This window comes from Lactuca serriola, chromosome 6, assembly GCF_051521515.1.
Source record: "Lactuca serriola cultivar US96UC23 chromosome 6, Lser_US96UC23_V15, whole genome shotgun sequence".
NCBI classification, from domain to species: domain Eukaryota; kingdom Viridiplantae; phylum Streptophyta; class Magnoliopsida; order Asterales; family Asteraceae; genus Lactuca; species Lactuca serriola.
Window position 1 is genome coordinate 123603409 of NC_136413.1, and position 14055 is coordinate 123617463.

Here is a 14055-nt window from a genome sequence, read left to right on the forward strand (position 1 = left end):
CAATTTTAAGGTGAATCAAGGCAAAATCAAGTTTACTCTTTATCTAACCTCTTGTTTGAACTATGTTTTTACCATTTGATTTCGTTTTTGAGCTTGTTTCTGCTGTAATCATGAGCTAAAAATCATACCTTCTGTTTAGGATAGATGATTTTGTGATTATGGTTTGATTTTGTAGTTGGATTAATTTAATTTGGTGAACTTTGTTTTATCAAGCTTGTTAAAGAACCTTATGCATTAACCATAACTATTTTCTGTTAATTATCAAGTAATTAAGCTGCATGAATATCTCTTAATTGCTTACCTCATGTGATTTATGTGAAAACATAGTTATGTGCCTAGGATTAGCGAACGTGAAACTAGGATTAACTAAAAAGTGGGTAAATTATGTGTGAGCTTGTGTTACAAACCATCAACAAGAGATTAATTGAATTAGTATTTTGATTAACTAATTACAAGTCTTATTTAACCCGAATCAATAAACTAGGAAACTCATTGGTTTAATCAACTGATCTCTGCTTGAATTAATTTGTTTTCTAAGGATTAGTAATAGTGAGCGTGAACCTAATCAAACTAATCGGTAGCCAATGCCAATTAATCCATTGCACTTGTCATAAAATCAACCATAAGAATAAATGATTCGAACCTAAACAAAAGTCTCCTTAATTATTGAATTTAGTTGATTTTTATTTTCTTAGCTCTTAGTTTCTTAGTTTAAGTTTTAGTTAATTGTTTAAGTTTCTAGTCTAGCAAAACTAGAGAAAACCCCCTTTCTATTGCTTGTTTTATTTAGATAATATTAGCATTTATTTTAATTGTTTACCGTTCCCTATGTTCGATACCCTACTTACCTGAACTAAACTGCTAATCGATAGGTACACTGCCATTCGTGTGTTTGTCTTTGTGTTTAAGTTAGTAGGATTAAAACTAGTGCATTTTACACACATCAGCGAGATCGACAAGTTTGTCATCGATAGTCGGGGGTTGTTGACTTGATGCGGTCGGGTTTGGGTTCCAGTTTCCGGTGGGATTAAGAAAATAGTACTAGAGGAGGCTCTTAAGTCTCACTTTTCTATACACCCGAGAGCCACCAAGATGTATCGGGATTTGAGATTGAGCTACTGGTGGCCGTGTATGAAGAAGGAGATAACCTGCATTACTAGAAAAACAGCCTTTTACGACGCTCATTGCGCGTCAAGGAAGGCCCTGTCATAAAGAGAGACGACGCGCATTTACGACGCTCATTTACAACACGCAGTTACGACGCACGTTTACGACACGCAATGCGTATCAAGGAAGGCCCTATCATAAAGGAAAACGACATGCATTCGCGTGTCGTAGGCTTACGACGCGCGTGTTAATGACACGCAATGCGTATCAAGAAATCCACTGTCAAGAAAGGCCATGTCATAAATGAAGATGACACACATTTTTGCGTATCATATTTTTAAATGTTTGAAAAAAAATATTATTTATAGATTTACTTATTTTCAAATTAAATTTGTATTTAATGGTTCATAATAGAAAATAAAATATCATATACAAAAAATAAAATCAATTTCATAAATTGAATGTCATACAATTCTATTTCTTACAATATATAAATTTGCATCTAATCTACTATGTACATCAAATTCCAACTAAGTAAAGTTGCATCTTGCATTTCATAATTCTTTAAGACTAATGCTCCAAACAGCTGATTATATGGATAAGCAACTTTACATTGGCCCATCTCACACAATAATGACTTAGCCAAATTCTACTCCAAGTCTTTACTGCATCTTGCTGATAATGCTGCAAGATTTAAATCAAGTGGCTTCATATTCCTTTCTTCCATCAACTTTACCTGATGCACAAAATACACAGAAACAAAAAAACATTGTAGAGGAAGGGGTAATTTGGGAAAATGTGAGGGGTATAATATAATAAGATTTAAATCCTGACCTTATCTTTGACGATGTTGTTATGGGAATCCGTATTGATCCCGATCAGGGGAAATAAGAGCAAAGCAAATAAATTGATGTTTGTTTTTTAAATAATAAATTAAATTAGCCTTAATATAAATTGATACATTTAGGGGGAGTTTGTTTTTTAAAATTATTAACCACTTACTGGACTAAAATGTCTAACCTGGTACCATAACTCTTACCAGTGACATAAATCCATGAATTCAAACAAAAATAAGAAATTTATATGTAATATTTCTTTTTTAATGTATTCGAATATTAACTAATTCATTCTGCATATGGAATACCTGCTGAGGTCAAGGCAACAAATTGCTGCTAAACTAGAGATGAGGCAACCCATTAGATGCCTTCTTGAAAGTAAAACTTGATAATAGGCCAGGCGAAGAGTAAAGACGTAAATGCCCTTCCTTATAAATCATGTGTTATTATGATTATGCTTAAAGTAAAAGACAGAACATAAAGAATGGGAATGGAGGTTGAGTACCTTATGAAGTAATAGTAGAAGAAATCAGCATAAAGAGCTGTTTGTATTAAGCCAGAGAACTAGGCTGAAAACAAACAAAACAAAAGTCAAATGAAATACATGTATAGACAATAAGAATAAGAGAAAAGCTTTAACTTACATATCCATCCATTGAAATGGGGATGTGTGAGATACCGAAAAATCCAGTTGAGAATATACAATGCACGGTATGCGCTAACAATACAATGCAAACAAACAGATTTTCATTCATAGCATCCTATTTTCTAAATGATTATTATACTATTTTTGATCATTTAAAAAACCATTTTTCATGGTTATCCAGCTTCATGATGATATCGTGCCAAAATATAGAAGGGAGAATACCCAAGAAAGAAAACATATTGACCGGTCAAATTGTCAACATTTCCACTTCGCTGCAGCAGAACCAACTGTGGGAGAATAGCAACAGCTTCCAAATAGATAGAAAATGCCCAACATATCTGCACATTCCTAATAATATTAAAACTATACAACCTTATATGTTGCTACATTTTTATATCTTTATAACACTCCAATTAGGCTAAGCTTTTTTTGGGGAAGGCATTTAGGTCTTTTGGACAAGAGCCAGTCCATATTAAAATAGCCGTTTATATCCCTTCTAATTATACTCCTGTGGAACATGTGCTTCAAATGTACTCCACTAGCAATCAACCATTACACCATCAACATTAAAATCAGTACAAGATCAACATTAATATCTAATTGTTTTTAGCTGAAAGTTTTAGTGGTTGTGGATAATGATATTTGACCTGAAAAGGGCTTTTTCAGCACCAAGGATTTGAAGGGTAAAAGAAGATCATTTTGAAAGAAAAAGCAAGGGCAAAAAGGTAATTAAACATATAAATGAGTTAACCCTGAGTTCTTTTCATTTTTAATTCAAATATTATCATGATATGATAAGGGGGAGAAAGAGATAAATGAGTTACCTTATTTTCCTTATAACAGAAAGCACTATAGTGAAGCTTGCAGCGTCAAAACCTGTACAACCATAATATAAATAATTCAATTTTCATATAACAAGAATTAGCAATTTTTTTTTTTTAAATTGAAACCTGAACAGGTAACTGAACAACTCGTTCATCTGAACCTAGATTTGGCCTTGACATTTGAGATGCAATTGATATTAAAAAATCCCTTGCCCTCATTCTGTCCCATAAAAAGTTGTATAAACCAAGAAATCGATCATCATAGGATTGATCCAACAAGTTTAAAAGATACTCCATTGTCTTTTGCAGGATTGCCATTGGTCTTATCACTGCAACTTTTAATCCTTCCACTTAAATAAACTGTGAATTGAAAACTATGCCCTTATTTTATTAAAAGAAAGCAATCCTATTTTGTTTTCACAAAACACACATCTAGCAAACCAATAACCAATTCATCGTCGATAGTATCAACCTTTTTTGAGTTTCGGATTCATCTGTGTTATCCATTTTTTAACTTTGATTATGATACGAATTTCTACTTTTACAAATGATTGAATACCCACATCATATTTATGACTTACGAGGGAAACAACCAGGCCAAGATCATGGGGTTTTTCAGAAAAAAGATTGATATTTCTCTCTATTAACTAAATAGGGGCATAATTGACAATTTATATTTTTTTCCATCAAAAATTAAAGTGGCAATATCAGCTCCCATAAATAAAACAGAATTCCAAACATCCCCTTACCTTCTTAACTGCAAGAGATTCAGTTGTCTGATTTCTATCTCCATCCAAACGTTCATATAGATCAAGATCTCCTTTACTCTCTCGCTCTGCTCTTTCTTGCTCTATATAAAAATAAAAAAACAAAAATTAAATTCAAGGCCTCAAGGGACTCAAATGGTATTTCCTTGAACAAAAAGATACCTGGACATATATCTTTTCGTCTCTAAATTGGGCCAATCTTTTCTCTTTAGCTTGCAATTCTCTGTAGTAGAGTATGTAAGAAATAGAAAAGTCCTTATATATATGTTTAGCTCAATAAGTTACCTTTCACTGTCATCAAGAACAGGAACATTTGATGGTGTAAAAGGTAATCTGCTCCGTTTTGGAACAGGTATATAACTTGGATTGATTGCAGGTGTTTCAGGTTTATCAAGATCAATATATTGTGGAGACCAAATATGATTTTCTGGATCAGTGTATGGATTGCGACTTGCAGTTGATCTTGGAGGAGATACAGAAGGCCTAGAAAGTGAACAAAAAGAATATTGTTCATTGTTCAATAACATGAATGATGATAGTAAGTGTAATTGTTATCTTGAAAAAGAAAAGAAAGAAAGTAACTTGCCTCACTACAACAGTTCTTGAGTTTTGCAGGATGTCTTTATAGGTAGGGAGTAAAGGTGGTGACCTTGTTCTTTTCAAATCTTGAACTTGATTTTTGGCAGGAGACTCGGTTATAGGGCTACGTGATGGATTAATAGGTTGTAGTGCAGAACCTTGATTAACTTGGGGTTTTTGAGAAGAAGCATTGAACCTAAGGAGATTAGAGCTATTAGTGACTTCTAAGATACACTTAAAGAGATTACTCATATACATAATGTAAATCTGACAGAAATCTTAAGAAGACTATACCATGTATATAGTGATTGGGAAGGAGGTCGGAGACCAAAGGAGGGTTATTGTTTTTGAGTACCAGTACCAGTACTAGGACCTGAGTTCTTGTCAAATCCCTGAGTCGACATTTTATTAATTCATTCGGAAAGTGTGTGTCCTGCACTGAATCTCCTCACTGTTTGAGTATCAGAATGATGAACATGACCTACAAAAAATGTATGTTGATCTCTGTTTAGTAACAAATTTCATATAAATCACAACTCAAGGGTCTGTTTGTGAAGGTGTAATAAGGGTTTTCAATGCCTATCGCAAATGAGAACCTTTTTTTTTCATTGAATTGTCGTTTTTCAAGTTTCTTGAGGGTGTTCTGTTTTTCTATAAAACTAACTTTTGTGCATTCGAAATGGTCAGCCATGGCTGAGTTGAAGAGAACAATATTTTCTTATAGCAAACAATATGAAATTACGAATGTTAAACACCAACAAATTATTTTTAGCTTTTGTCAAAATTGACAATGAATTAGATGAAGACAAACCTGTGTCAAAATTAACGAGGAAGATAGAGTTGTTGATTTGAGGATGAACCATCAATTTCACACTTTAGGGTTTTTCTTTGGCTCATATGAAATGGTGTCGGAGAAGAGCAAGAACGAGCGAAGTGTGCGTGTGCTTGTTTCCGTAATGTATTCTGGTAAGAGCTGAAGATCCAGAGAGCTTGTAGCTCTAACTCGTGTAAAATAGGATCAAACATGTGTTAAAATTGGGTAAAATAGATAACTAAATGTGTGTACTCAGTGCAAAAGAAGAGTTGAGATATCAAATTGAGACAGGAGAAGAAGACGTCGACTTAGTCAAACCATTTATAGTGTTTCCTATTCTCTCAATCCCTCCTCCGATTTCTTAAACCTGTGCTTCATTGTATCGCCATCGGAGATAGAGACATAGGGAATGGATGAGCTATTAGAGGCGTTGCTGTCTACCAACCAATTTATTCCAACTCATAAGTAGCATGCGTCGACCATGAATGCGATGTTGCTGTGGTCTGTTAGAGATAGACAGAAAGGAGGGACATGGATGGTGGAAAAGGGTGGCCTGGTGGTTCTAGGGTTTTTATACAAATGGTGGTGTTAGTAACCAACGATGTTGGTGTGAAATAGGGGTGGTGATCTTGTGGTATCTTGTGTCGGTGGTATATTGGGGCTTTATTGGAGACAATGGTGAACCAGAGAGAAGACGAAGGGTGGTGGGTGGTTGTCGAGCAGCAGGGGTAGAGAAAGTAAATCAGGAGAAGTTAAGCTTAAAATAAAATAAAACCCTAGCACATCCTAGATAGAAGGAAGATGGCGATGGCTTAGGGTTGCACAGAGAATAGAGGGAGAGAATGGAAGGAGATCAAGAGGATAGAGTGGAGAAGCGGGCAATTAAATTTTTTAGAATTTTAGAGAATTCATTTTCCCCCCTTAAAAACGCGTGTCTAATTAAAAAATTATAAAGCGACATTTCTAGATGACACACACTTAACATAAGCACCCTCCGTGTTTGTAATTTTTTTTGTTGGACAATAATTTAAGGGCACGCAAAAATGCGTGTCTTCTATCCTTCAAATTTTGCAAATCTGACATTATTTTTTAGGGCATGTACAAATGAGCGTCCTCTATCAGCGCGTGTCATTAAAGGGCTGTTTTCTAGTAGTGCTGGTATGTCGAGAGGTGCTTGACCTGTAGGATGGTCAAATTCGAGCATCAGAGGCCGCATGGGAGGCTGTAGCCTTTGGATTTTCCCACTTGGAAGTGGCAACATATCACTGTGGATTTTATCACCAAGTTTCTGAAGACGACGAAGGGTGTTAAGGCAATATGGGTCATCGTGTATCAATTGAGCAAAAGTTCCCACTTTTTGGCCACCCGCGAGAGTTCTTCGGCCGAAAAGTTGGCCGATGTGTTTTCTGGGAGATTGCCACCCATCATGGGGTTCTAGTCTCTATTGTTTCAGACTGATATGTTCGGTTCACTTACTGATTCTGGCAGAAGTTCCATGAGGAATTGGGCTCGAGTCTACATTTCAACACTGTTTATCATCCACAGACCGACGGACAAAGTGAGCGGACCATCCAGACACTTAAGGATATGTTGTGGGCTTATGTAATTGATTTTGGTGGGATTTGGGATTCCTACCTACCTCTCATAATGTTTTCCTACAACAACTATCACTCCAGCATTGGTGCCCCACCTTTTGAGCTTTTGTATGATCAGAGATGTTGTACCCCAATATGTTAGGAGAGGTTGGTCATAGGATCATGGGAAGAAACAAATTAGTCCTTCAGACCAAGGAGCTTATTTGTCAGATCAGGCATATGCTGCAGATAACTCAGAGTCGGTAGAAGAGTTATACCGACCGGTGTCGATCAAAGTTGGAATTTCAGGACGGCGATATGGTATTGCTGAAGGTCTCACCCTAGAAGGGTGTGATATGCTTCAGGAAGAGGGGGAAATTGGGTCCCCGTATATTTGGCCTTTTCGTGTGATCGCCAGAGTAGGCTAGGTGGCCTACCAGTTGGATTTTCCGAGTGATCTCAGTCAGATCCACAACACTTTCCATGTCTCTCAGTTGTAGAAGTGTGTGCTGGACGGTGATATAATGGTCCCCTTGGATGATATTCAGATCGATGAGTGCATGAACTATATTAAGAGGCCAGTAGCTATGTTGGAAAGGAAAATGAAGGTCTTGCGCAACAAGAATATACCTTTGGTAAAGATTTAGTGGAAACATCGGAGAGGCTCCGAGTGGACCTAAGAGCTAGAGGTTGAGATGCGAGAGCATTATAATGATCTATTCGTGTTGGTAGACTTTGAGGAAGAATTCTAATTCAAGTGGGGGAGAATTGTAACATCCGAATATGAGATACTTCAAATTTTGACCCTATATTTGAATAATATTGCATTTTGGCCCCATGAAGATGAAAAGATTGCAAGATTGGCCTATAGTGGCATTATGGTAATTATGGGCAAGAGTCTTGTACGTTGGGCGTACGATGTGTATGTTGAGCGTACTAGGGCGGACCCTAGTGTGTTGGGCATACATCTCGTACGCAGGGCGTACGCGCAGAATGTCCAAACCCTAAATTTTAGGGTTTTGGCCATATATAAACACCATTATAACTTCATTCTTCATATCCTCAGTAGCCTCCCTTTGTGAAAAACGTCTTCAAGCAATCCTAAGTGAGAAAAATTCACCTTAAGCCCTTAAGAGTGTTTTGGAGGTGTGTTGGAAGAAAAAGTAGGTGGTGAGAAGAGTTTGGAGCTTGGAAGCATTTTCGATCTGTGATTCTTTTCTTGTTTGCCACCTACAAAAGGTATAAAGCTTGCAAATTTATCACTTCATCTTGTAGATCTAGACATTTCATTCCACTAAGTTACCTTTTGTCAAAAAATGGTGATTCTTGAGCATGACATGCTCATAACCCAATAAGTCGTCCTTTTAGACCTTTGGAAGGGTCTTGAGTCATAAAAAAGTGGTTTTAATGGTTAGTTTTGTTCCATGCATTATTTAGAGGGTCTTAATGCATTAAGATGTTGTACTTTGGGGTATTTGGCACTTAATGGACATGGAAAGTCATAAAGGTGGAAATTTTATGACTCTTGAGGATAATTTAGCCTTGGATATGAAAGTTAGACGTAAGAGCTTAAGGCATTAAGCTCTTAATGAAGTTTTAAGAAGTTTGGGCGTACAATCTGCGTAACTTGGAGTACGCAGTGCGTACGTGGTCAAACCTCTCGTCTGTAGTCAAGATTTGAGTATGCCCCAGGTACCTCTGGAGTACACCCCATGTACGAGTTCTGTTTTGACTCGGCTGGGTTGACTTAGTTGACTTGTAGTTTTGACCAAGTTTGAACAAGAGTAAGTTAGTAAATTATGATTATTTTATTAATGGGAAATGTTTGGACATTTAGGACTTGGGTGGAGCTGGTATTCGGGATCAGAGTGCTGATCAGTTTCGTTAGGTTGTGAGGTGAGTCTTCCTCACTGTACTTACGGGTCGAAGGCACCAAGGCCAGCCCAGTAGATTTGGTATCTTGTTATATGATAATATTTTATTATGATCTGTTAGATAGGTATCCTTGTACATAAGATGTTAGCATGTAGTAATGATCTGTAAACCTGCCTGTTTGTTTGATGCATGGTTATATGTTTATCTGATATATGTATGTCGAAATGTTATGGTTAGTTGGGTTGAGGCGGTCCTGCTTTATACTGAAGGCTAATATACCCGGGGTGGTCCAGACAGACTGTAGGCCCTGCAAGGCGGTCCAGTCAGGCCGAAGGCCCGACGTGCGGTCCGGATAGGCTGTAGGCCCTATGAGGTTGTCTAGTCATGTCGAAGGCTCGGGAGCGGTACAGAAAGGCTGTAGGCCCTGCAAGGTAGTCCAGTCAGGCTGAAGGCTCAATTATGCATGTTGTTGTTCGATAGGTTGTATGTGGTAGTACTTTGGGGAACTCACTAAGCTTTGGCTTACAGTTTTTATTTTTTTGTTTCAGGTACTTCTGATGATCGCGGAAAGGCGAAGGCATGACCGTACACACCCTCTATTTTTCGTTTTATGATTTTCGGATACTCTGATATGAATAAACAATTTGGAAACAATGGTTTTATAAAATTTTTATGACTATGGGTTGTTTTTAAAAGTTTAAAGTTGTTGTGATTTTTGAGTCGTTACATATATATTGAAAATGATTTAACGATAATACTAATGTTAATTTTCTAATAGTTTTTTTGTCAAGATTTTAGGATAATATTTTAGTGATATGAGACATCACATGTTTATTGAAGATGATGTTTGGTGGCTTGTGGACCACATGGAAGAGGGTTGACAAAGAACATCATGATGTAATGTGCCATCATTCAAGGTTGTATTTAGTAGTTTTATGATTTATCAAAGAAAAACTTGGTGTAAATGAAATAGATAAGTGCATGAGTAATCTACATGTAGGGTTTGTATGCTTGGCCCAAAGAGTCAAATGTTGTAGCTTTCAAGGTATGGGATAATTGTATGAAGCAACATTTTCCTGACACAATTCCAAGAGCATGTGAAGAATCTGTAAAACTTGCCCAAGTTACAAATGTGAATGTCTCACTAGAAGGTGATTTAACGTTGCTAATGGATTGTCACCCAACTTAGATAAAAACGTATGTTGGAAAAAAAAGCAATCAAAACCTCCCATATTTCGGGTTAATCACTTAGCTAAAGTAAAGATAAAAAAGAATTCTTTTGTATATTGCTTTCAAGAAACATCAATGTAATTTCATTTATTTGAAAAGATAGATCTAGATTTGTATTCTTAGATGTCTTAGTTTTATTTTTATTTTCATTTGTCTTTTTATTTTAATGTGAAGCATGAAAAAACGGATTTTTATAAACATTATAACATAACCATTTACAAAAGTAATAAAAAAAATTGAAATTAAATCAACTTAGGAATTTTGCAAATATATGTTTGTAATTCTGCATTTTCTTCCCCTTTTCTTGTTTTGGAATTATGCTTTTCTTATATTTCCAAAATATCTAAAAATAGCTAAAGAGAGCTGTTATAGAAAATATTCATCTGCTTCGTCTTGGTCCTTTTGAACCCTGTCCAGTCTTCCATTGTCTATGTTATTTAACGTTTTCTCTGATTTTGTTATTATCTTGCCTATTGATGTTAGTTGACCTCTTCCTAACAAAAACAAAGAAAAAAGAAAATAAATCTAACATTGTATATATTTTTTTCACTTCTATAAACAATTATATTACAATGTAATTTATATTTGAGAGTACATTGTTTTTCAAGATAAACATTTTTGTCACACTTAAATATTTGTCTATTAGAACATCCTGCTGATATTTGCATATTTAGCTATATTTTTATGTTGGATTTTTATCATTTATTGGTTAATTAATTGCATATTATGGACAAAAGATACTTAATATTGTTCAAGTTATATTTTCAGTCCAAAAAAAAAGCTCGGAAGCAAAAGGAAGCAGGAGATATGAACGAAAGCTCGGGAACGAAAGATAGAAGAAAAAGGCTTAATTCTGAAGCGACTCGGTGAGTAGGGTCGTCTACTCGACGAGTAGACAAAAAGGTTCGCGAAGCGACACGTGGAGTTCTTGCCATATACGGATTCCTCAAGGGGGACTCGACGAGTCAGTTCTCTACTCGACGAGTAGCCCCTGTTTTTAGAAAATTATAAATAGACTTCACAAACCCGAATTGAGGACTCTCTGGAATTTTTGTTGGAACACTTGGCGATCAAGGAAGCCCTTGGAGCTCTGGAAAGCGTTGAAGAACCCTAATCCTTCATTCTTAAAAGATTAAGGCACTTTAGGTTTAATTTTCCACTTTTCCTTTGAATAGAATTATGTTAGGTTTATTTGAATTCGTTTTTACGCTTTCATACACTGAGACCACGAACTAATTTCGTTAGTTTCTGTTTGGGGAAAACAATTTTGCTCCTATGGTTTAATTTACTCTTTTGATCAATTGTTTGTTGGTGATTTTATTAAATTAAGCTTGTTAAAGACCCTTATGCATTAACCATAACTATTTTCTGTTAATTGCTAAGTGATTAAGTTGCATGAACATCTCTTAATTGCTTATCTCATATAATTTATGTGAACACGATACTATATGCCTAGGAATAATGAACATGAAACTAGGATTAATTAGAGAATGGGTAAATTAATGTGTGATCTTGTGGGATACACCATCAACAAGAGTTTAATTGAATCACCAAATTTAATTAGCTAGCTACAAGTCTTATTTAACCCGAATAATTAAACTAGGAAATCTATTAGTTTAATTAACTGGCCATTGCTTGAATTGGTACGTTTTCTAAGGATTAGTAATAGCGAATGCGAATCTAATCACCAGAGTCGGTAACCAATAACAATTAATCTATTATATTATCATAAAAATTAACCATAGGAGTAAATGAGTTGAACCTAAACAGAAACCCTTTTTAATCATTGAATTTAGTTTGTTTTTACGCATTTTCAGCTTTTAGTTGAGTAATTAAGTTTTAGTTAAGTTTCTAGTCTTGCAAAACTAGAGAAACCCCTATTTTCTATTACTTGTTTTTAGTTAATTCTAGTTTTTAGATTTAATTTTCCGTTCTCTGAGTTCGATACCCTACTCATTTAGCTACACCACAATTAATAGATCCACTGCCTTTGTTTTTCAATTTTATAATTAAAAGTAATATTAAAACTAGTTGAGTTTACACACATCAAGTTTTTGGCGCCGTTGCCGGGGAACGGTTCAAAAATTAGCACTAATTTCTAGTTTTATTGATCCTTTGTGTGAGAGTTATCTTGCACAAAGTTATTTTTAGGTAATTTAGTTATTAGGATTAGTTTTAATAGTTTTCTGTTTCAGAAATTTAATTAGAATGTTTTTTCTGTTTCTGCCTAGAACTCGCCGAGTACACTCGAAGCTACTCGGCGAGCCCATCGCAGTTTCACACTTTTTATTTTTATTTTCTTTTTGTTCTTTTTACACGTTTTTCTTACTTTGATTGTAGTTGTTACATGACCCGAGGATCCAATACGCCTTTGGTCCCTCCACCTGAAGACCCGGAGTCTGCTCTAAAGAAGAACAAAGCAAAAGCCGTTGGAGAATCCGCTTCTTCAAAGAACTCACCTTTGAAGAATCTCAAATCCGTTTTTAACAAGAAAAAGACTAGCAAATCAGGAGCATCCAGCACCTCTTCCTTGGCAAACGAAGATCCAATCAAGGAAGACATCGTGAACGAGTCCGAAAGGGAAGAAAGCGAATTTGGAGAAGGTATCTAGAAGGTGACTTTGACAACACCATGACGAACATCGATGAAGTTTCCATGGGCGAATGGAAGAAGAGGATACGAGATGATACCGGCCCGGGACTTGTGCAACCCGCAATTCCTGCGACTGCCACTTTTGAGCTCAAGGGTCACATACTTGCTCAACTCAATGAGATCCCCTTATACGGAAAAGACCACGAAGATGCCTATAAATACTTGGATGAAGTCAATGATGTAGCTGATTATTTTAATGTTCCAAATGTGCCTCGCGAAACCCAGCTGCTTCGTATGCTTCCAGTTACATTCAAAGGTGCTGCAAAGGATTGGCTCAAGTCACTCCCTCCCGGATCCATCACTACATGGGCTAAGATGAAAGAAGAATTCATTGACCAGTTTTTCCCACCTTCGAAAATAGCCAAGTTGAAGAAAGCTATTGCCAACTTTGAACAACAACCTGGAGAGTCCCTTTATGAGGCATGGGAGAGATACAAAAGTATACTAAGGAATTTCCCAAATCATGATCTTAATAGCCAACAAGAAGTCTCCATTTTCTATGTTGGAGTCAATGTAACAAGTAGGCAACTCCTTGACTTGCAAGGACCCCTCACAAAGAAGGCACCCCAGGTGATCAAGGAATTAATTGAGGAGTTCTCTAAACACTCTAGAGAATATCATAACCCACGAAATGAAGTAAGTAGGGGGTAGTGAACACTGTTAACCATAGCATGGCAACAATGATGGATAAACTAGATAGTTTAGATAGGAGGATGAGTAAGATGGATCAAACAATCCATGATATTCGGGTAGGATGTGAGAATTGTAGAGGACCTCACCTCACTAAGGATTGTGATTTGGATGAGAATGGAAACAAGAAGGCTTAAGTATTATATTCAACTGGCGTCAAATTTGATGATAATTGGCGAAAATCGAAGAAGGAATGGCTCCCGTATGACGAGTACAAAAAGGCAAAGGAGGAGAAATACAAGTAAAAAGAACGGGGTTTCTATCAAAAGGAGGAGCCGGTTATGGAAAAGAGAGCTGATTTGGAAGAGATGCTTACAAGATTCGTAGCCGCATCCGAAAACGACACAATGATACCGATGCTACACTTAAAGATCAACAAAATATATTGAGATAACACCAACTTATGATGAAAGATCAAAAAGCTTTGCTTAGGAATCAGCAAGCATCTATTCTCAACATAG

At 36.2% G+C, this 14055-nt stretch overlaps 1 non-coding gene across 1 annotated transcript; it reads right to left on the bottom strand.

Moving 5' to 3' along the window:
- Window positions 1–13267: 13267 nt before the first annotated feature.
- On the bottom strand, window positions 13268–13374 carry LOC145060630 (small nucleolar RNA R71). Its single transcript, XR_013686847.1, has one exon. It is a non-coding gene; the product is annotated as a small nucleolar RNA R71 (small nucleolar RNA).
- Window positions 13375–14055: the final 681 nt, after the last annotated feature.